The following is a 23,739-nucleotide window of genomic DNA, read 5'->3' on the forward strand; positions in this document are numbered from 1 at the left end:
GCTGATTCAGAGGAGAGTCAAAGATCTCCCCCTGCTCTCTGGGTTTGTCCAACTGGATTACCTCTGACCAGTAATGGCTGTGTCTCCCTGTTTTACCCTTTCCAAATGGAACTATTCTTTATGGTGGATATCAGGGATGGATACTAAGTGCATAGTCACAGGACTATGAGAAACTGTATCTGATAGATTGTAGAGGACATGCATTATCTGAGATCCTGGAAATGAGTGTAATCTATATGTGGGAAAAGGGGAGAGAATGAAAATTTGGTTACCAGAAAGAGCAGGCAATGGTGAAAATGCTCATGTTCCGCAATACACATATTCCCTTTTCTTGGACACATAGAAAAACTACATTTCCCAGCCTCCTTTGCAGTTAGGTATGATCAGGTAATTGAGTTCTAAGTAATGGAAGGTGGGCAGAAGTGAAGTAGTCTAACTCTAGGCATAGTCCACACAGCCCCCTGCAGTGGAGGGCTCCAAGGCCCTAGAAGTAGGTAGAAAACTACAGCCCATAGGCCAAATCTGGCTCACTGCCTTTTTTTTTTTTTGCATATTGCATATATTATTAAAAGTAACCTTTTCAAAACAAAAAAAAAATCATTAGAAGAGCAGCATTTTTGCAAATCTTTTATATCTGACAATAGAAGACAGCTGGATTCTCATGTCAGCTTCTTCATTCAACATGTTGCTTTGATTGAAGCATATAAAGAAAAGCTGGCCTCATGGTCATGCAGTTGGAAAAGGAACTTCATGAAATTTCTGAAAGGGTTTCAGGTACCCCCAGGAGTCCTCAGACCATACTTTGAGAACCACTGCAGTAAACTATACTGTTTCTCAGTTAGAGACTATATGGTTATTGAATCAGTATTAGACCAAGATATTTTAAACAAGGACTTCGCTGGCGGTCCAGTGGTTAAGACTCAGCACTACCAACGCAGGGGGCACAGGTTCAATCCCTGGTCAGGGAACTCAGATCCCACATGGTGCATGCACTGACAAAAAATAAAAGACATTTTAAACATTTTAAATTGTAAAGGGTGGTAGTAGGGAAGGAAACTTGAATTCTCCCATTAACTCAATTTTAAATATCAGTTTTCAATTTAAGTTCAAAAATTGCTCTTAGCCAGACAAGATTACATATTAGTTTTTTTCAAGTTTACTTTTCCAAACTGAGAAAGCAACATGTCATACAGAAAGTTCACATTTGTACAGTGTCTTTACAGTTTACAAAGACTCTTTCTGTGTCCACCTGATGCCATTTAATCCTTAGAAGCCACTTGATAGAGGAGGAAAGCTTAGATCAGAGAGGCAACTTTCCCAAGATTGCCATCAGTAAGCAGGCTTCCTCGTGACCAAGTGATGTGCTCACAGGACAATTCTATTCTGTCACTAATGAACAAACATCTCTCTTGCAAAAGCTGGCTTTCCAACCTGGGAAGAGGGGACTCTATTTATGTTCACTTTTTTCACATATATACAACAGACAGCATCTGTTCTAGAATCCACCTGGATTTCATTTGACACAGAATATCAATACGATATGGCTGCAGGAATAGCAAACTGGAAAGACAAAGCATAAAAGACATGGGTCTATCTAATTTATAATTAAGGAACAAGAGGGCAAGTCATTAAATGAATAACAGAACAGCTGAGCTTGATGGAAGAATTCTTTTTTTCTAGTGCACATACTTTTGGAATTCCCACTATCTGTTGTCCAACAGACACACCTGCCATGTTTTGAGCCAGCAGGAGAAGCAGTGGAAGTGAAAAGCATGGTCACAGACTCCCCATGAAACGGTGCACTCTTCAGAAGTAGCAGATGCCTGGTTAGCTCAACAACCTATGGAAAGATACATAATGTGGTTCCTGCAGATGGCACAGTTTGAGCCACAATATCCCAGGCCCAGAGGGCTACTGCATTTCATTTTTTCACTTCAGTGTGCTTCTTTCCCATGCTGTTGTTGGTGCCACTTGGGGTATCCATATCCATCACTGTTGCCATTTTGGAAACACACCCCCTGTGGTTCCTCACTGCCTATTCTTGTACAACCATGAGCTAAAATGGCTTTACATTTTTAAATTACCTTTAAAAATAAGAATAATAATATTCCACAACATTCAAAATTATATATATATATAATATATATAAATTATATAAAATTTAATTTGCAGTGTCATAAAGTTTTATTGGAACACATCCACATTCACATTCATTTCTATATTGTTTATGCCCGCTTTCGCATTAAGTGGCAGGGTTGAATAGCTACAACAGAGACCATGTGTGGTGCCCTCACTGCTGCCCCCTGCTGACTCAGTGCACTCTACATTGCAATGATACAGTTATAATTTGACCACATTTTGACTGCCATCCATATCACTGTACTGTAACATTTTATTTTATTTTATCCTTTTACTATCAGTGCATATTCATCAGGTGAAAACAAGAAAGGAAGAAAAAAGTGGACTTCATATGGTGCATGTTTGAGGCATACTGGAGTGTGGATTATTTTGTTAACAAATTAGGTGGCAAAGCATTGTGTTTTTTATACAATGACCTTTTAGCTGTGGTAGGCAAAATAATACCACCACCCCACCCCCAGATGTCCATATCCTAATTCCTGGAACCTCTGAATATGTTATTTTACATGTCAAAAGGAACTAGGCATACATAAAGTAAAAATATTAAGGAAAAAAAGGAACTTTGCAAGTACAACTAATTTAAGGGATCTTGAGATAGAGATTTTAAAATTTAATCTAGATACAAGACTTTATTTATAAATATTTAGATTAATAGCATTTTGGCATATCAAATGAAGAGCACAGCAGTCTGAATAAATCCTGTCACAAAAACAATAAGACCCATTGTAAATAATTTTGTAAATCAGGGGATTGCACCTCAAAAAGCCACAGTTTTTAGCTGTGACGGCTAGCTTGTATCCCAATGGGTAACTTTTTCTTTTGTTTTTGTAAATATATACACACACCAGCAAGTCATGGTCCCTGAGGGAGTCCCTTGTGATACAACACTATAAGCAAAATGGAATGCTGTAAGTCTTTGTCAGAATGTACCAACCTATTCTAGGAATCTTGTTTTTAAAAAGGTTAAAGGCAAACATAAAAATGTTGCCACAAATTAACCAAATCCTATTTTCTGCACATTCCACTTTTGGGTTTTATTTAACATTGACTGTATAATATTGTTATTACCACATGTTTACAACCCAAAAAGACATATTTTTTACTTTAGTGTCTGTAAAAGGGATTTAAAATGTGTAATTTAAACACTGCAGCTGACCTGAATGAATTTTATATTATATGCTGAGGTTTACCTATCCTACTGCAAACAACTTCTCAATTCCCAGCATAAAGCATGAAGTCAATTAGAAATCAATGAACAGAAGTGAAGAACTTGTTAAAATATAAGTTTTTTGTCTTAAGAAATAAGATTGCTTCCTTTGCAATACAGTATTTTCTCAGTGGCCAAAACACCCAGAACAAAGTAATAACTTACTTTGTATCAGTACAAACACTGAAACACCATTAGAAACACCTTCCCTTTAACAAAACAATTTATGCCAACATGACAGATAATAGCCCCTCATACTAAGAACACAAAGAATACCTTAAGTTATTTCACTGCAGTGTTAAAAACACACAATTTAAAATTCCTTAACAGCAGTTCTGGCTGTCTGGTTCAGAATCTCATCATTCCAGAAAGACATTGAGACCATTATTACCCTAGTGGTTCTAATGTAATCACAATGAACATTGTTTTTACAAAGGGAGAAGCGGGACAGTCAGTCAGAGGAGGAAATGGGATGATGGAAGCAGATGTTGGAGTGATGTAATTGCTGGCTGGGGCCATGAGCCAAGAAATTTAGGAATCTTCTAGAGACAGTGAAAAAGCAAGAATTGGATTGTCCCATAGATCCCTCAGAAACATCACAGACTCCCCAATATTTTGATTTTAGCCAGTTAGACTCCCTTTGGATTTTTAACCTCCAGAACTGTAAGATAATAAATTTGTGTTGTGTTAAGTCACTAAGTTTGTGGTGTTATAACAGCAATAAGAAACTAATACAATAAGTCTTGATATTACCAAACAGAGCACATATTGAAATATTCCCAATTGACAGGAAAACAATGTCCAGAAAAATTAGAAAATTTAAAACAAAATATCTTATCACAGTAGAATTTCTTCACAAAAGTAAAGAAAAAAATAAGCCTGCAACCTAAATACATTTTCCAGTGGCTCATTTGTTAGCCAAGCAAGAAAGCTCTTTACTTATTGTGAGTTAATTAAATTGTGTTTGATTGCAGCTGAAGAAATGCATCCAGAAAAAAATAATTCAAAACTATTACCCTTTAGATGAGAACAGTTGCTCAAAAAGTTAAGGATATTGGAAACAACATGGAGAGTTGACAAAAACATTAATCATAACGTAGATGATTTTGAGTGGTTTGTTTTGGTTCTTGATGAGTAAATGTTACCTATACCACTCAGTTGTTTATTGGATGCCAAGTTTTTTTTTTTTTTTTTTTGCGGTACGCGGGCCTCTCACTGTTGTGGCCACTCCCGTTGCAGAGCACAGGCTCCGGACGTGCAGGCTCAGCGGCCATGGCTCACGGGCCCAGCCGCTCCGTGGCATGTGGGATCCTCCTGGACCGGGGCACGAACCCGTGTCCCCTGCATCGGCAGGCAGACTCTCAACCACTGCACCACCAGGGAAGCCCTGGATGCCAAGTTTTAAGTTACTTAATCATCTGAGTGGAACAACTACAGGTGAGTACCTTTTCAGAGAAGTTGAAAAAAACATTAATTCAGTACAACCTAAAGTGGAATCTGCTAAGATGTATTACAACCGATGATGGTAAAAATATGTGTGGAACAGAAAAAGGTTCTGTTGGACAAATTCACAAAGTTTGTGAAAAAATAAGGTATTTAAAGCCTATGGTTTTTAATTGTCTTAGTTATGAGCAAAGACTCTGCAGAAAATATTTGAATCTATCATGTGTTATTGAAACAGAAGTGTCAACAGTATATTTCATTTGCTTTCATGGATTTATCCATCTCCAGTTCCATGAATTTTTGTCAGAAATAGAAGCTGGATTTCTTACCCTGCCCTACTACACAGTACTTTGATGGTTTAGCAGTGTTAATTTATTGTCAAAATAAACAGACTCAAAATTAAAATTTTTCTGAACAAGGAAAGCTGTGCTCAGCCACTATCATCAAATACTGAATGACTTTGGAAATCATCTTTTTCCACAGAATTGATAATGCATACTGAATTCAACCTAGAATTTCAAGGCAAAATAGCACTTACATGTGAAACACATACACTGTAGTCATTTCCATAACAACCTAATTTTGTTTGAGCCACAGGTAACCTCAAGCTGCTTTATACACTTTCTGTGCTGTAAATTTAAAATAAAAACCCAAATCTCCATTCCCACACAAATTTGCAGTGATATGCTTTCCCAGCTCAGACTACTGTAACAGCAGTATTTTTGGTATGTCAATGCAAGTACAAAAATTTTCATATTTCATAATCCATATAATTGTTCAATTGAGGAGTTCCTTCTAATCTTCAATCAGAAGTGATTAGTCTACAATGTAATGATAGGTTAAAAGGTAAGAGAAGAATCTTATAGAATCCTGAAACTACCTTTCAAGAGATGAATTTGGTCAATTAAAATCATACACTCATGGATTGATATCAGTATTGACAGAACTTATCCATGTGAAAACATGAAATAAGAAAAAAAAATTCAATACAGACTAGTATTAACTGATGAACATTTGTAGTCATTTTGACCATAGGGAAAGTAATTTAAACCTCAATCAAGCAAAATTGTATCCCTCAACAAAATAATTCAATTTTTCTCATTGGTAGACCTGTATTACAAATAACTATATTTAGTTATCATATTTTGAATTTCATCAAAATAATATTTGCTGAAATTTGTTTTCTCTCTTGTTCAGTAAGTACCTACATAATATCTTTGGTTTGCCTCTTGACTGGCAAAGCCTAAAATACTTACTATCTGGCCCTTTACACGAAATGTTTTTTGGCTCTGATTTAGGAGAGGTAGAGCTATTAGATACCAGCAGACTACAATGCTAATCACTAGATGGAGGGCTGATCACTCAACAGTCAGCTGGATCACTGAGTAAGAAATTAACCTTCATTGTCTTAAGCCACCAAGACTTGTGGGTTGTTTGTTCCAACAGCCAGTGTTACTTACCATGACTAAAACAACCTTTTAATTACATGATTGAAATTCACATTTAAGGAAACCTCAAAAACCATGAGAATTTCCAGGAAGTACTAAGTCACTTTGGGAAAAAGCTACAGGTGCATTATCTTAGCAAAGTAAATCAGCACAGGGAATTCATCTTTCATTAATTCAGCCAACATTGCTCAAGGCACTGTGAGGAAGGTTATATGCAAGTTGATTTGATGTTTCTCTTTGAATTATAAATTCCCACTTATTTTTGGGTTGAGCAATTTAATGCATTTAAATCAATAAATCTTTAGAAGGCAGATGCAATCATTTATTCAATGGAAATCTTCCCCTAGGTGAAGAAAGAACATGCGTTTTTGCTTTCCTAAATGAGCAATTTCTCATTCCTTGGAATAATGCTAAACTGTTCCTTGCTTGCAAACTAGAAAAGAGTAAATTTTGAGGTCTGACTAGGACATTACTTTGAAATACCCCCAGAGAGAACACTAGGCAAACTTCTGTAATAAAATGCAGCCACGAAATTGTCAATATTTGTCCCAGTTGCATGAAGAACTAGAGAGAGCAAAACACTGAGGAGAGAAAAAAATTTTTTTCCCATTTCGCATTGTGAAGTGAAAAACTACCTGAGATGATAAGCATTTCACTTTCTGATTCAGAATAGAATCAGGTCCATAAAATTAAATTATATAAGCATGGTTTAATATTTCTTTTAAAATCCCATATTTCTCATTGTGTTTAATATGACTGTGTATCCCAGATCTCATCCTAATCATTCTAATTAATTTTTCCCCAGATGTTACTAAGCATGAGAATCCCTTGGGGTAAGTGTTTGTTAACATGTCCGTTTTTGTACCCAGAAACTGATTCATTAGGTCAAATGAAGGCCTAAGACTCTTTACTTTCACAAATTCACCTTGGAGGTTAAAGTGGATGCTGCATATTTTGAATGGGGCTCACTCAGCCTCCGTTCTGCCTTCTTAGACTCTCTTGCAGCTAGAGTTCTGGCTGCAAATTAATTCCACTAGTTACAGTGCAGTTGCAGAAAATTTGGAAGGTGAAAGCAAGGTGGAAGTTACCTTTCTGCCCCTTTTTGGCTATTTCTGCTCTCAGGCATTGTTGTGGTCATGAGTTTTCTCAGGTGATATTTCAGTACCTGTTGTCCAGTTTTCTGTATGTTGAACAGTGGCGGTTTCAGAGGTAGTAGCAGTGTCCCTTTTTCCTGTCATAGTTCCAGTGATGACCTATTATTCTAGAATGTTCCTGGAGACCCAAACAGGAAAGTACCTTTTTATATAACTTCTAACTATTCTGTAAGCATCTAATTCTCTGCATCATGTCAGTTTCTGCTTAAAATACCCAGAGTTGTTTCTGTTTCTTCAACTAAACTGTGACTAATAAAGAATATGGCATCAATGTCAACATTATACCATAGTGGGTTCTAGACCAGTACCATTGTTTCTGCCTCTTAGAAACCTATTCTTTTCTCATTGTACAGAAATGTGTTTGTGAGAAGATTCATTAATGGCATCAAGATGCCACTGAGATCCTGGGTTGATATTTGGACAGCAAGTATGATTGCCCACTGATTCCCTACTCCACCTCCCTTCCCAACACAGAGGATCAAGGATCATAGTAAGCCTTTTTACCACTGCTTCTCCAGGTGGGTACCACCCTTAGGCTGAGACCACAGACCCTTTCTAGAATAGCAGCAAATGTGATAGATGAGGGAAGAAGACCATCTGAATATAAACTTCATAAGAGCAGAAATTTCTGCTTTTTTTTTGTTCAATGTTACAATCCTAACACCTAGAACAGTGTCTGACAGCACTGTTACATAATAATTACATAAAGAATTTTATGAACTGATGAATAGTCAGTAAATATTTGTTGAATAATGAATTAATATAGCACTGTCTAAAGGAGTTACTACTTCTTATCAAGGTAAAACTTCCAGAGGCTTGTCTTGCCTCAAGGCTTGAATGGTATATTAGGGCTAAAAAAAAATATATATATATATATGCAGGGTCTAGAAACAAGCATTGGACCTACATAGTCTGGAGTTTTACTTACCAACCTAAATCTCTGAATATTCTGATTTTCACCTCTTTGCCTTGCTCACTGGCTGGCCACTCTGTAACCCTATGTCGTGTTTCAAATGTTGCTCTGAGCTAGTATTGGTCACTGCCAGTTCATCAAGATATGTCCTGGAAATGACTCTGCTACCTTCTGTTGGAATGCCAAGCCTACCTTTGCATGGTTTTGGCTTTCTAAACCCCTTACAATTAAGTGGATGTTGACGTGATAGCTTGGTCTTAGTAATAAGAACAAAATCTAAGTTATCAAAATCAGCACTCACATTTAGAGTCAAGTTGCCATTAAGTGGCTTAAAATGAAGCCCCAGAACACTGGACTAGTACATATATCCCTCTTGCCTAAGGTCAAGATTGCTCTAAGAAATGGTATGGCTAATGATTGGTGGTGGACATTGAAATGTAAGAACTATGAGAAGTAGGTTATACAAGTTGATATAAACTCTGCTGAGGAAAATTTTATTTTATTCATTTATATCAGTCCCACTTGCTGATCTTTATCATCAAACATGGAATTCCCAAGGTTTGAATAGAGGGGAGTTTTGGGACAAGATCCCCAAATAATATTGCGTCTAGATCCATGACTTGTATCCTTCTGCTAGGGTTCCCTCACTCCCATTATCATGCCATATTCACTCTTTAAAACCATGATCCACCAGTGAAAAAAAAAACAGAAAACAAAAAAACTTAATAACTTTCTGCACAGCTGAGCTATATTGGCATTTAAAAAATTACCTATGATTCTAAGACAGATAAAATTAAACAAGAGGAAAATATAAACTCTCTAATTCCCTAAGAACAAACTCCCTTCTAGCCTTTGTAAAGGCCTGATACATTTTCACCTGTCTAACTTGGCTTCCAGACCTCTTTGATTCTTTCTTATCTCCATGAGACAGAATGCATCTCTGTCCTCAGATATGCTGATAAATTTCCCACTCTTTTCTCTTTGGCAAAAATATCTTCTGTTCCAGTGAATATTGAATTTGCTCTTGTACAATTCAATTAGCCTTTCTAAATCACTTAGCCCACATCAGAACAAAAGATTAGATTTTACTTTTATGATTCAGCTTCCAATTACTGTTTGAACTTATCCATTGGTTTAATATAGCAAATATTTGTTGGAATCCTTTCATGGACCAAGCATTATACAAAGTTCTAGGCATACAAAGATGAGTGGCCACTGCCTTTCCCATCAAAAAACTGTCTGTGGTACCATGGACAGAGTCACAAAAAACAACTAAAATGCAAGTCATGATATGACTTGAATTGGAAACTGAATTATCAGAATAATTACCAAATATGGCAGGTTTTGAGCAAAATGAAGGTTGAGATTCTTCTCATAGAACAGAGCACCGGAAACAGCAAAAAGCCCCTGGCAACATTTAAATTACAGTGGGACTGGGCTGTACTATTTGTGAGATAGATCTTTTTTCGAAATCAGATTATATCAATTATGAAAGTGGTTCTTTAGTTGTCAAAAAAAAGGAATTGAGTTATAGGTTTATATTCCTTTTAGCCTTCTTTTTAACTTTATTTATTTTTTTAAATTACATACAAAAATTTCTTTTCTTTTGACAGGGGATACATAACATATAGTTATAATTTTGACAGTGTTATATCAATATTTTTATATTTAATATTAATAATCCAGGGTCAAGGTGATTTTAGATAATTTGCATTTGTTTTAAGTTTTTACAATCTCTTTATTTCAAATGAGTGACCTATAAATAAAACACTGGACTATAGGTATACAAAGTATTTGAAAGTTAAATTTTAATAACAAATGGGTTCTACTGACCTTATTCTTTCTAAATCTCTAGAGATCAGGAATGCAGTATACAGTCAATTCTGTGAATTTTCATTAAATATTCTCTACACTGTTTAGTATTTTTCTTATTTTCAACAATAGACATTTTTTCATTAAAAAAAACTTATTTTAAAATAATTCTTACAAATTTTCCTCACATGGGAGCTACATAGTTTCTCTCAGTTTGTCTAACCATAAAACCATTTCACTTGTATTTGACAAGACAAAGGTAAAGGGTTTTGTTACAAGTAGTTGTGAGAATCCATACAATTGTTCAGATGTTCTTGAAACTTTTAAACTTGATATCAGCACTTACATAACATCACTGAAGAATCATGGGAATTATTGAATCCTGCTTCCTCAGTCTCCTGCTGAGACTCAGAAAAGAGAACTGATGTACACAGATAAGATCACATACTTTCTTAGTTTATGACAAAAATAGGAATATAACACAGAAATTTAGGTTTCTATTTTAGGACACTTTTATTATAACACAGCTGTCTTCTTAATTAACTATAAAGTAATAAAAGGTCACTTTTAACATAAAAGTTGTAAGAAAAAAGTTCTTTATACCCCAGATACTTAAATAGATCTGTGATAAATAATGATACAAAATCCCAGTTTTATAATTTAGGATATTTAAGAAATTTTCACTTAGCATCAGTGTTTGACTTGAATGGTAAGCAAGGTAGCATGTAGTTTTAAGTCAACATAATACACTAATAATATATTGCAGTAAATATTTTCAATCCATAAGTATTCTTTGAACATGCCTACTTGCAAAGCACTGTCTTAGTTTTCAGGGAAAATGGTTGAGGAGGTTGGAGAGGATTAAAGAAAAGTAAAGGACATCATGTTTCTTTTTTCTTTTTTTAATAAAACCGTCAATGTAATAATAGAAGTGGAGGAAAAAAACCAAGATTAAATAAAAGAACTTTCTTACCAATTTTTTTGGTCTTTAAAATTTTTTATTTGCCAAGATATAGTGAGGGAAGGAATCATCCTTAACTTCTCTCTTTCCCTTGCATTTCAATTTCCATTCCAAGTATAAATATTATACCTCTGTCTTTAAAAGAGTTCCAGAACCTGCTTAGGTAGGTTTATTCCTAGATATTTTATTCTTTTTGTTGCAATGGTAAATGGTAGTGTTTTCTTGATTTCACTTTCAGATTTTTCATCATTAGTGTATAGGAATGCCAGAGATTTCTGTGCATTAATTTTGTTTTTTTGTATTTTTTTGTTTTTTATATATATATTTTTTTTTTATTAGTTTTTGCTTTATAACAAAGTGAATCAGTCATACATATACATCTGTTCCCATATCCCTTCCCTCTTTCATCTCCCTCCCTCCAACCCTCCCTATCCCACCCCTCCAGGTCACAAAGCACCGAGCTGATCTCCCTGTGCTATGCGGCTGATTCCCACTATCTATCTACCTTACTTTGGTAGTGTATATATGTCCATGCCTCTCTCTCGCTTTGTCACAGCCTACCCTTCCCCCTCCCCATATCCTCAAGTCCATTCTCAAGTAGGTCTGTGTCTTTATTCCTTTTTACCCCTAGGTTCTTCATGACATTTTTTTTCTTAAATTCCATGTATATGTGTTAGCATATGGTAATTGTCTTTCTCTTCCTGACTTACTTCACTCTGTATGACAGACTCTAGGTCTATCCACCTCATTACAAATAGCTCAATTTCGTTTCTTTTTATGGCTGAGTAATATTCCATTGTATATGTGTGCCACATCTTCTTTATCCATTCATCCGATGATGGACACTTAGGTTGTTTCCATCTCCGGGCTATTGTGAATAGAGCTGCAATGAACATTTTGGTACATGTCTCTTTTTGAATTATGGTTTTCTCAGGGCATATGCCTAGTAGTGGAATTGCTGGGTCATATGGTAGTTCTATTTGTAGTTTTCTAAGGAGCCTCCATACTGTTCTCCATAGTGGCTGTACCAATTCACATTCCCACCAACAGTGCAAGAGTGTTCCCTTTTCTCCACACCCTCTCCAGCATTTATTGTTTCTAGATTTCTTGATGATGGCCTATTCTGACTGGTGTGAGATGATATCTCATTGTAGTTTTGATTTGCATTTCTCTAATGATTAATGATGTTGAGCATTCTTTCATGTGTTTGTTGGCAGTCTGTAAATCTTCTTTGGAGAAATGTCTATTTAGGTCTTCTGCCCATTTTTGGATTGGGTTGTTTGTTTTTCTGCTATTGAGCTGCATGAGCTGCTTATAAATTTTGGAGATTAATCTTTTGTCAGTTGCTTCATTTGCAAATATTTTCTCCCATTCTGAGGGTTGTCTTTTGGTCTTGTTTATGGTTTCCTTTGCTGTGCAAAAGCTTTGAAGTTTCATTAGGTCCCATTTGTTTATTTTTGTTTTTATTTCCATTTCTCTAGGAGGTGGATCAAAAAGGATCTTGCTGTGATTTATGTCATAGAGTGTTCTGCCTATGTTTTCCTCTAAGAGTTTGATAGTTTCTGGCCTTACATTTAGGTCTTTAATCCATTTTGAGCTTATTTTTGTGTATGGTGTTAGGGAGTGATCTAATCTCATACTTTTACATGTCCCTGTCCAGTTTTCCCAGCACCACTTATTGAAGAGGCTGTCCTTTCTCCACTGTACATTCCTGCCTCCTTTATCAAAGATAAGTTGACCATATGTGCGTGGGTTTATCTCTGGGCTTTCTATCCTGTTCCATTGATCTATCTTTCTGTTTTTATGCCAGTACCACACTGTCTTGATTACTGTAGCTTTGTAGTATAGTGTAAAGTCAGGGAGCCTGATTCCTCCAGCTCCGTTTTTCATTCTCAAGATTGCTTTGGCTATTCGGGGTCTTTTGTGTTTCCAAACAAATTTTGAAAATTTTTGTTCTAGTTCTGTGAAAAATGCCAGTGGTAGTTTGATAGGGATTGCATTGAATCTGTAGATTGCTTTGGGTAGTAGAGTCATTTTCACAATATTGATTCTTCCAATCCAGGAGCATGGTATATCTCTCCATCTATTTGTATCATCTTTAATTTCTTTCATCAGTGTCTTATAATTTTCTGCATACAGGTCTTTTGTCTCCTTAGGTAGGTTTATTCCTAGATATTTTATTCTTTTTGTTGCAATGGTAAATGAGAGTGTTTTCTTGATTTCACTTTCAGATTTTTCATCATTAGTGTACAGGAATGCCAGAGATTTCTGTGCATTCATTTTGTATCCTGTTACTTTACCAAATTCATTGATTAGCTCTAGTAGTTTTCTGGTAGCATCTTCAGGATTCTCTATGTATAGTATCATGTCATCTGCAAACAGTGACAGCTTTACTTCTTCTTTTCCGATCTGGATTCCTTTTATTTCCTTTTCTTCTCTGATTGCTGTGGCTAAAACTATGTTGAATAAGAGTGGTGAGGGTGGACAACCTTGTCTTGTTCCTGATCGTAGTGGAAATGCTTTCAGTTTTTCACCATTGGGGACGATGTTGGCTGTGGGTTTGTCATATATGGCCTTTATTATGTTGAGGAAAGTTCCCTCTGTGCCTACTTTCTGCAGGGTTTTTATCATAAATGGGTGTTGAATTTTGTCGAAAGCTTTCTCTATATCTATTGAGATGATCATATGGTTTTTGTCCTTCAATTTGTTAATATGGTGTAGCAAGTTGATTGATTTGTTTATATTGAAGAATCCTTGCATTCGTGGAATGAACCCCACTTGATCATGGTGTATGATCCTTTTAATGTGCTGTTGGATTCTGTTTGCTTGTATTTTGTTGAGGATTTTTGCATCTATGTTCATCAGTGATATTGGCCTGTAGTTTTCTTTCTTTGTGACATCCTTGTCTGGTTTTGGTATTAGGGTGATGGTGGCCTCGTAGAATGAGTTTGGGAGTGTTCCTCCCTCTGTTATATTTTGGAAGACTTTGAGAAGAATAGGTGTTAGCTCTTCTCTACATGTTTGATAGAATTAGCCTGTGAAGCCATCTGGTCCTGGGCTTTTGTTTGTTGGAAAATTTTTAATCACAGTTTCAATTTCAGTGCTTGTGGTTGGTCTGTTCATATTTTCTATTTCTTCCTGATTCAGTCTTGGCAGCTTGTGCATTTCTAAGAATTTGTCCATTTCTTCCAGGTTGTCCATTTTATTGGCATAGAGTTGCTTGTAGTAATCTCTCATGATCTTTTGTATTTCTGCAGTGTCAGTTGTTACTTCTGTTTCATTTCTAATTCTATTGATTTGAGTCTTCTCCCATTTTTTCTTGTTGAGTCTGGCTAATGGTTTATCAATTTTGTTTATCTTCTCAAAGAACCAGCTTTTAGTTTTATTGATCTTTGCTATCATTTTCTTCATTTCTTTTTCATTTATTTCTGATCTGATTTTTATGATTTCTTTCCTTCTGCTAACTTTGGGGGTTTTTTGTTCTTCTTTCTCTAATTGTTTTAGGTGCAAGGTTAGGTTGTTTATTCGAGATGTTTCCTGATCACCTCTTATCATCTGTCCCATTATATAATAAAGAATCTGGTTCAATTTTTGGATGTTTGACTGCTTACCCCTCCCTCTTCCCTTTCTGCCCCAGGTGCTCTCCCTCCTTTGGCACCAGGGGAGAGTCAAACCACTCATGGGAACCCTCACTCCAGCCCCACTCCCTGACCACCCTAAACCCCCAGGCAGTGTCCTTTTCCTGCTCTCTCAGTCATTTTTGGACCATCTTGGGAGGCCTGCCCTGTTCTCTCCACAAATCCTTGTTATATAAATAATAAACGTTTCCATGCTCCCTCTTAATGCATGTTGGTGGGGATGGGGGATGGCGTGGTAATAATGTCTGGCATCTGAGCTCATTTTTGGACAAGGGTGCATCCCATGGAAAGGCCACAACACATTATAACCCTGATTTAAGCTACCTCTGCCCCTTGTCTAGAGTATCACAATAACCTACATTTTTGGTCTCCCAACTTCAGCTCTTGTCCCATTTTTGTCTGTTTTCCATAGGGTAACCAGTGTAATAACTTAAACATGTAAGTCATATCTTGTCACTCTTCCATTCCAAATCCTCTAATGGAATCACTTGTAATAAGAGTCAGACTCCTGACCATAGACAATAAGACTTTTTCTGATCTTTCCTTCTCTACTGCTTTTATGACATGATCTCTTACCCTCTTACCATTCCCCCCTTTATCATTCCACTCTGGCTCGCCATGGTGGCCTCCCTGTTGTTTCTCAGACATGCTAAGCATGGCCTACCTTATTTTCATGTACTGTTCCCTCTGCTCAACTTCAGTTCTCTCCTATTCCTCCTCATAGCCTGGTGGCTAGTTCCTTCATATTCTTCATATCTCTGCTCAAATATCACCTTATCACTGTGGTCTTCTCTGACCACCTGCATAAAAAATAGAAATTCCCTCACTCTCTAACATTCCCAATCTCTATTACCTTACTTTATTCTTTCTTTATAGCCTTGATCATTCCCCCAACGCATTATATATTATATATAATTATTGTCTGTTTTCAACTAGAAGTTAAGCCCCCTGAAGTCAGGGACTATGATTTGTTCATTGCTATATCCCCAGTACTTAGTGCCTGTCATAAAGTATGTCCTCAATATTTGTCAAAGCATGCGTGTGTGCGTGTGCACACACCCATAACCCCCCCCACATACACACACACACCCCAGAATACATGGTTTTAAGAATACACTGCTTGGATAACTAAGTAATTATTTAATCCCTCATTCTCCTATAGACACATAAATATACAATGAACATCAACAGCATTTGTTGACTAGTCCAAATCTCTATTCTCTCTGGGCAAGTAGATAAGGAATAATATGCACAATTAAAAAGTTACACTAAAAATAACTTAAGTTTTGGGACTTCCCTGGTGGCGCAGTGCTTAAGAATCCATCTGCCAATGCAGGGGACACGGGTTCGAGCCCTGGTCCGGGAAGATCCTACATGGCGTGGAGCAACTAAGCCCGTGTGCCACAAGTACTCAGCCTGCACTCTAGAGCCCACGAGCCACAACTACTGAGCCCCACACACCACAACTACAGAAGCACGTGCGCCTGGAGCCGGTGCTCCGCAACAAGAGAAGCCACCACAATGAGAAGCCCACGCACCACAACAAAGAGTAGCCCCTGCTCGCCACCACTAGAGAAAGTCCGTGCACAGCAATGAAAACCCAATGCAGCCAAAAATAAATAAATTAATTAATTTAAAAAAAGACTTAGTTTTGTTTCCTGGTCTTATTCTGGACATAACTTTTGCTATCCAAGAATTTCAATTGGCCAGTCACTTCTCCAGGGAATGTGTGGCTACATCTTCAAGTGAGAGCCATGAGCTGGGTTTATATTCAGATGGGAATATAAAGGAGGGAAATGGGAAAAGGAGGATGCTGGAATCAGTTGGTCCTAGTTTACATCAGACACTGTGGTGATTAAATAGAATGATTATTCTACCATCTGTTTTCCAAATGCCCCTATGTTTGCCTTCGACTTCCGCCCTGCAATTTTTACATGGAAGCGCTATGGATACTATCTGGGAAGCTACAGCTTAACTCAACTATTTTCTTTTTATCCTATTGAGTTGGCTCAGCATGGCAGTCCTTTGAAGGCAGTGAGAGCCCTGTGTCTGCATCCCTTCCAAAGAGATGCACTCTTACTGAAGGCTCAGGAGAGAATGTAGAAATCAGACTCCTCCTCCAACCAAGATGGTTTCCACAGAAAGCTGCATGAAGTAAGGGTCTCACAGGAACTTCCAGGTTTTTACAGTTTAATCTTCTACATGTTTCTTTTGTTAAATCATAATTTAAGGGGCTTCCCTGGTGGCGCAGTGGTTGAGAGTCTGCCTGCTGATGCAGGGGACACGGGTTCGTGCCCCAGTCTGGGAGGATCCCACAGGCTGCGGAGCGGCTGGGCCTGTGACCCATGGCCGCTGAGCCTCCGCGTCCAGAGCCTGTGCTCCACAGTGGGAGAGGCCACAGTAGTGAGAGGCCCGCGTACTGCAAAAACAAAACAAAACAAAACAAAAAACCCATAATTTAAGAAATAGATTTAAAGCTACTCTTAGATGCAAGAATCAAGGATGTGTGATGCCCTGACTAACAGCCCCCATGGAGATATGATACTATTGCACTTTAAACTTGTGGCAATTCTGGAACTGTATGTGAAATAAAAACCTGGGTTTCTATCACCCACCCTGCATTTGAATTAGTGACTTTTAATTCATTTTTTCATACTTTAGCTTTGCCTTTATTTGTAACTCTCTTTGTGACACTTAGTATCCTATGCCTTGTATACTTTTGCTTCTACCATTCTTATCACATTTATCATGCTGTGTCTTATATTGCAGTTTTTTTATAAGCTGGTCTTCCCCAGAGTGTAAGTTGCTTGAAGTCAAGGAAGATATTTTTGTGTCATCTCCTTAACGTTGGGCCATATCATTCATCAATCTAAAACCTCTCTACCTGGTATAAGTCAGCACCCAGGGTTTTGAGAAATAGTCACCATAAACATAATAATCTTTAGCCAACCCCCACATGTCAAAGTAACTCATATTAGGGGTAGAGAGGGGCAAGACTTCTAGCAGTAAGATTCCACACCCCATACTTAATCTGGTTCCATCAGCAGTTCCTAGTTAGTGGGGTCCAGCCAAGTTCTCTATCAGGAGGGGCAGTGGCTGTTCTCACCATATTAGCGGATTCATATATTCCTGTGAATTAATATTTTGTTTTTATGGCATGTCTTTCTTCATCTCTAATAATGCTCCTTTTTTTTTTTAGTCTTAACGTCATCTGATGGTGACCCCATCACTGTGGTTTAAGTGTTTGTATTATAGATCATTTCCTACCATTTGTTTTCAATCTTATGTCTAATACATATTTCTAGTAAGCAGCATATACTTGCTTTTTCCTTTTATAACCAGTGAGAAGACTTATTACAGTGTAATAAAAATGATTACTTTTCCCCACTCCCCTAGCTAGTTGTAATATTACAACCTTAGAACTTTTAGTCTCCATTCCCCCTCCCTTCCCATTTTTTGTGTTACTCATTTTATGTGAAAAATATCACTCCATATCATTTCTATGCTGTATTAAAACATCCAAAATATGGCCCTGGCTGTCTAAATGCTGTTCTCTTGTCTTTGTTTTTAAGCAGTTTTATTGTGATGCACTTGTATATGGTTTCCTATTTATTCTGATGGCTGTTCATAGAGATTCTTGGAAAAGTGGCTAAATGTCTTTTATTAATTTTGGAAAATCCTTGTCTATCATCTATTTAAATATTGCTCCTTGTCCATTCCCTTGGTCCTTTCATACTGAAACTCTGTAACATAATTATTTTCTTTAATCTGTGTAGTACCTTTGACCTTAAATTCCATTTTGAGTGATATTAATATTGCTGCTCCTGCTTTCTTTTTGTTTGCATTTGACTGGTATTTCTTTATCCATCTGTGTCTTTTTTTAGAAAATAATTTCATTATTATTTATTTTATGTAGGTTACTTATAAATAATAAGTAATATAATATATAAGTAATATAAAGTATATAAAAGTCTAGCAATTTCTGTCTTTTAAATCTTTCACTGACATGTAGTATAATAACTAATATACTTAATTTTATTTCTTTCTTTTAGGTTTATTGGTTCTTTTATCTCATAATTTGCTTTTTTCCTTTCTTAAAATTATTGCTGTTTTATTTAATTTGCTATACGTTCCATCTTTTGCTCCCTATTTATTTGGAAGTTCCATTGTAGTTTTCCAGTAATGTAAGATTGGCACTGACCTTACCCTAGAGATCCATACACAGATCTTATCTGTATTCATAGGCTGAAGTTCTAACCCTCAGACTCAATGCCATTAAGCAATTGCTTACCCAGACCACAGGAGAGGAATCCCCTCGGGTTTTTTTTCTTTTCCTAGGACCACAACAGAACTCAAGACTTCCTTTATACCCACTTGCCAGTAACTTATAGCAGTTGCTTGAATCTGGAGCTACACAGCTTGTAGTTGCTCAGAAGAGCAAGGAGGCTGCATTCAGGTAACCCTGTTTCTAGAATCCCAACTGCCTCTCATACACTATCTCATTTAATCCTCCTACAGAGCATTTTCACAGAATGTATTCATTTCCATGATGTCTGCATTAGAAGAGATAACCCATGTAACAGCACATAGTGGCACACACCTGTCTTTGGAGCTGAGCTGAAGCATTGGTTTCATATTATTTTTTCAAGATGCACTCCCTGGGTACAATCTGGAGTCTATTCATTCCTTTCTGGAAATGTCTCTTTTCCAAATAATACTAAGATTAGATTAGTTGGAAGTCCTTTCTGTGTAATCTCTCTGGGTCACCTAGGTCCACATCCACATATCAGTTCTAGAGACTTGCCAACCCAAGGCATGCCATGGTTGTTCAGGACAGATATGACAATGATAACTATAGTAACAGCAATAACTATAATAATTTTGGTTACCAATTACTGATTGCTTATTTTGCAACACTAAGAAGCTTTAAAAAATATTGTTAATCTTTACAATTTTACAGGGCAGTGCAATTATCCTCTTACTACAGATGAAGAAACCAGGGCTTCAGAGAGCTTAAATGACTTGCTCACATTCATTCAGCTTTTCAGTGGAAGAACCTGGGTGCAGACCACCTTGGTCTGCCTGTCCTTCCTCCCACTGCATCTCAGGTGCTCAAGCTGGGCTCAGAGAAGCCGTCGGTTTCCTCGGAGCCTCCCTAGGGAAGGGGAGGATTTAACTGGTATAGTTCCAGCCCCATCCATGCTTCCACCTGAGCAATGCAGCTCAGGGAGCCGTGACAGTGAGGATGGGAAGTAGGTGAGAACTAGAAGACTTTCTCAACTTCTCGGTTTGGGCTTCGTTCTGTTCTTCAGCACTTCCTGTGTCTCTCTGCTGTGCCATGTGGAATGTTAAAGCTCTTTTCCTCCTTGTCAATGTCCCCATTTTTCTTCCTTTCTCTGTTTCCTAGCTCCTCTTCTGAGCCCCATTCTTAATTTCAACTGCTAAAGTAGCACGTGATCTCTAGCAAAATGAAAGCTACAGGAGACTTTAGACAGAAGTGAGCAAACCTCTTTGTCTGGCAGAAGTTGGGGCAGTAACTGAGGCCTCAAGAGACTTTGGGGCTGACTGGGATGAGGCCCCTGACTCATAGCTCTGTTCCCCCACACAACATGCTACCTCGTTAAGACAAGATGGGGTAGCTCATAGGGCTTAAGGTATGTTCTCTCTCAAGGGTACTTAAGGAAATTTCCTGAAGATGGAATGCCTCACAAACAGCAGGCTGAAAAGGCTGTCTAAAGGGCCCCTCGCCTTGCTCACCTTATCACTCTTAAAGGGGTCTAACCTGTGCCTTGAGGAAATGAAACCATATTCTGGTATGTCTCCATTATATAGAGTAGAATAGACACAGCAAAGATGAAGGCTGTAAAATTTAAATGTGGTGTCTGCAGGCCTACTAATGGCTGTTACTGGCTATTAATTGATATAATTATGTTTTCATCTTTATTCATTTGTGCTTTAAAATTTAAATGTATTAACAACTAACTAGAATCTTTCCTGGAGCCCTTTCCTGGAATGTGAATATGTATTTTTAAGCAGATTCATGTTTATGCCCCAAAGTCATCAGAGCTGACATGAAAATAAAATTACTCCTCTGGACTCAAGCTCTAAAAGAAATCAACCTCAGTCTTTTAAAGAAACATCTAATATTCCTAGTCTTTTGGGTTTTTTTCCTTTTTCTTTCTTCTTGCATTCATCAGAAGCGTCTTCTGCAGCCAGTCAAGTGTCTCACCTCCAGGCATATGTGGATACTCCTGAGGCAGGAGAAAATGCAATTCTCCTTAGCTTTAGATCAGAGCACCAAGAACTATTAGTCAAAGAAAATAAGAGTATTTCAGTTAGAATTTTTGGTTGCAAGAAACAGAAATCAACTTTAGCTAAGTTAAGCAGAAAAGGTTATTGGAAGGATTTTGGGAGCTCATAGAATCCTTGGAAAATATGGAGAACCAGTGTTGGAAAACAGACCAGAACCAAGAAGACTTGGTATCAAGAAACACAGCCTGGTGGTGCCATCAGTCAGTTCAGTTAGAGCTTCTGCGCAGCCACCACCACTACTGGACCTTCTAGACGATCATCGTTACACTCACAACTTTCCATCTGGAAATATGGTATCAATTATCTCTGCCTTTTTGCCCAATTTTCTCAAGATTCAAAGTCCAAGGTGAGAGCAGCTGATTGTTCACATCATATGTTCATTGCTGGTGGGTGAGTAGAGATATCTGACTCCTTCCTTTTTTTTTTTCTTAATTTTTATTTTTTTTATTAGTTTCTGCTTTATAACAAAGTGAATCAGTCATACATATACACCTGTTCCCACATCCCTTCCCTCATGCATCTCCCTCCCTCCCACCCTCCCCATCCCACCCCTCCAGGCGGTCACAAAGCACCGAGCTGATCTCCCTGTGCTCTGCGGCTGCTTCCCACTATCTATCTACCTTACGTTTGGTAGTGTATATATGTCCATGCCTCTCTTTCGCTTTGTCACAGCTTACCCTTCCCCCTCCCCATATCCTCAAGTCCATTCTCAAGTAGGTCTGTGTCTTTATTCCCGTTTTACCCCTAGGTTCTTCATGACATTTTTTTTTTTTAAATTCCGTATATATGTGTTAGCATACGGTATTTGTCTTTCTCTTTCTGACTTACATCACTCTGTATGACAGACTCTAGGTCTATCCACCTCATTACAAATAGCTCAGTTTCGTTTCTTTTTATGGCTGAGTAATATTCCATTGTATATATGTGCCACATCTTCTTTATCCATTCATCCGGTGATGGACACTTAGGTTGTTTCCAGCTTCGGGCTATTGTGAATAGAGCTGCAATGAACATTTTGGTACATGTCTCTTTTTGAATTATGGTTTTCTCAGGGTATATGCCTAGTAGTGGGATTGCTGGGTCATATGGTAGTTCTATTTTTAGTTTTTTAAGGAGCCTCCATACTGTTCTCCATAGTGGCTGTACCAATTCACATTCCCACCAGCAGTGCAAGAGTGTTCCCTTTTCTGCACACCCTCTCCAGCATTTATTGTTTCTAGATTTCTTGATGATGGCCATTCTGACTGGTGTGAGATGATATCTCATTGTAGTTTTGATTTGCATTTCTCTAATGATTAATGATGTTGAGCATTCTTTCATGTGTTTGTTGGCAGTCTGTATATCTTCTTTGGAGAAATGCCTATTTAAGTCTTCTGCCCATTTTTGGATTGGGTTGTTTGTTTTTTTGCTATTGAGCTGCATGAGCTGTTTATAAATTTTGGAGATTAATCCTTTGTCAGTTGCTTCATTTGCAAATATTTTCTCCCATTCTGAGGGTTGTCTTTTGGTCTTGTTTATGGTTTCCTTTGCTGTGCAAAAGCTTTGAAGTTTCATTAGGTCCCATTTGTTTATCTTTGTTTTTATTTCCATTTCTCTAGGAGGTGGGTCCAAAAGGATCTTGCTGTGATTTATGTCATAGAGTGTTCTACCTATGTTTTCCTCTAAGAGTTTGATAGTTTCTGGCCTTACATTTAAGTCTTTAATCCATTTTGAGCTTATTTTTGTGTATGGTGTTAGGGAATGATCTAAGCTCAAACTTTTACATGTCCCTGTCCAGTTTTCCCAGCACCACTTATTGAAGAGGCTGTCCTTTCTCCACTGTACATTCCTGCCTCCTTTATCAAAGATAAGTTGGCCATATGTGCGTGGGTTTATCTCTGGGCTTTCTATCCTGTTCCACTGATCTATCTTTCTGTTTTTATGCCAGTACCACACTGTCTTGATGACTGCAGCTTTGTAGTATAGTCTGAAGTCAGGGAGCCTGATTCCTCCAGCTCCGTTTTTCATTCTCTAGATTGCTTTGGCTATTCGGGGTCTTTTGTTTTTCCAAACAAATTTTGAAATTTTTTGTTCTAGTTCTGTGAAAAATGCCAGTGGTAGTTTGATAGGGATTGCATTGAATCTGTAGATTGCTTTGGGTAGTAGAGTCATTTTCACAATATTGATTCTTCCAATCCAGGAGCATGGTATATCTCTCCATCTATTTGTATCATCTTTAATTTCTTTCATCAGTGTCTTATAATTTTCTGCATACAGGTCTTTTGTCTCCTTAGGTAGGTTTATTCCTAGATATTTTATTCTTTTTGTTGCAATGGTAAATGGGAGTGTTTTCTTGATTTCATTTTCAGATTTTTCATCATTAGTGTACAGGAATGCCAGAGATTTCTGTACATTAATTTTGTATGCTGCTACTTTACCAAATTCATTGATTAGCTCTAGTAGTTTTTCGGTAGCTTCTTTAGGATTCTCTATGTATAGTATCATGTCATCTGCAAACAGTGACAGCTTTACTTCTTCTTTTCCAATTTGGATTCCTTTTATTTCCTTTTCTTCTCTGATTGCTGTGGCTAAAACTTCCAAAACTATGTTGAATAAGAGTGGTGAGAGTGGGCAGCCTTGTCTTGTTCCTGATCTTAGTGGAAATGGTTTCAGTTTTTCACCATTGAGGACGATGCTGGCTGTGGGTTTGTCATATATGGCCTTTATTATGTT

General features: G+C 37.4%; 1 pseudogene across 1 annotated transcript; it reads right to left on the bottom strand.

Moving 5' to 3' along the window:
- Positions 1 to 1,676: 1,676 nt before the first annotated feature.
- On the bottom strand, positions 1,677 to 2,002 carry LOC308625143 (E3 ubiquitin-protein ligase RBX1-like; annotated as a pseudogene). Its single transcript has one exon. The product of its transcript is annotated as an E3 ubiquitin-protein ligase RBX1-like (transcript).
- Between the last annotated feature and the right edge of the window lie 21,737 nt (positions 2,003 to 23,739).

Source organism: Mesoplodon bidens, assembly GCF_964165515.1.
Source record: "Mesoplodon bidens genome assembly, chromosome: 11".
In the NCBI taxonomy this organism is placed as follows: Eukaryota; Metazoa; Chordata; class Mammalia; order Artiodactyla; family Ziphiidae; genus Mesoplodon; species Mesoplodon bidens.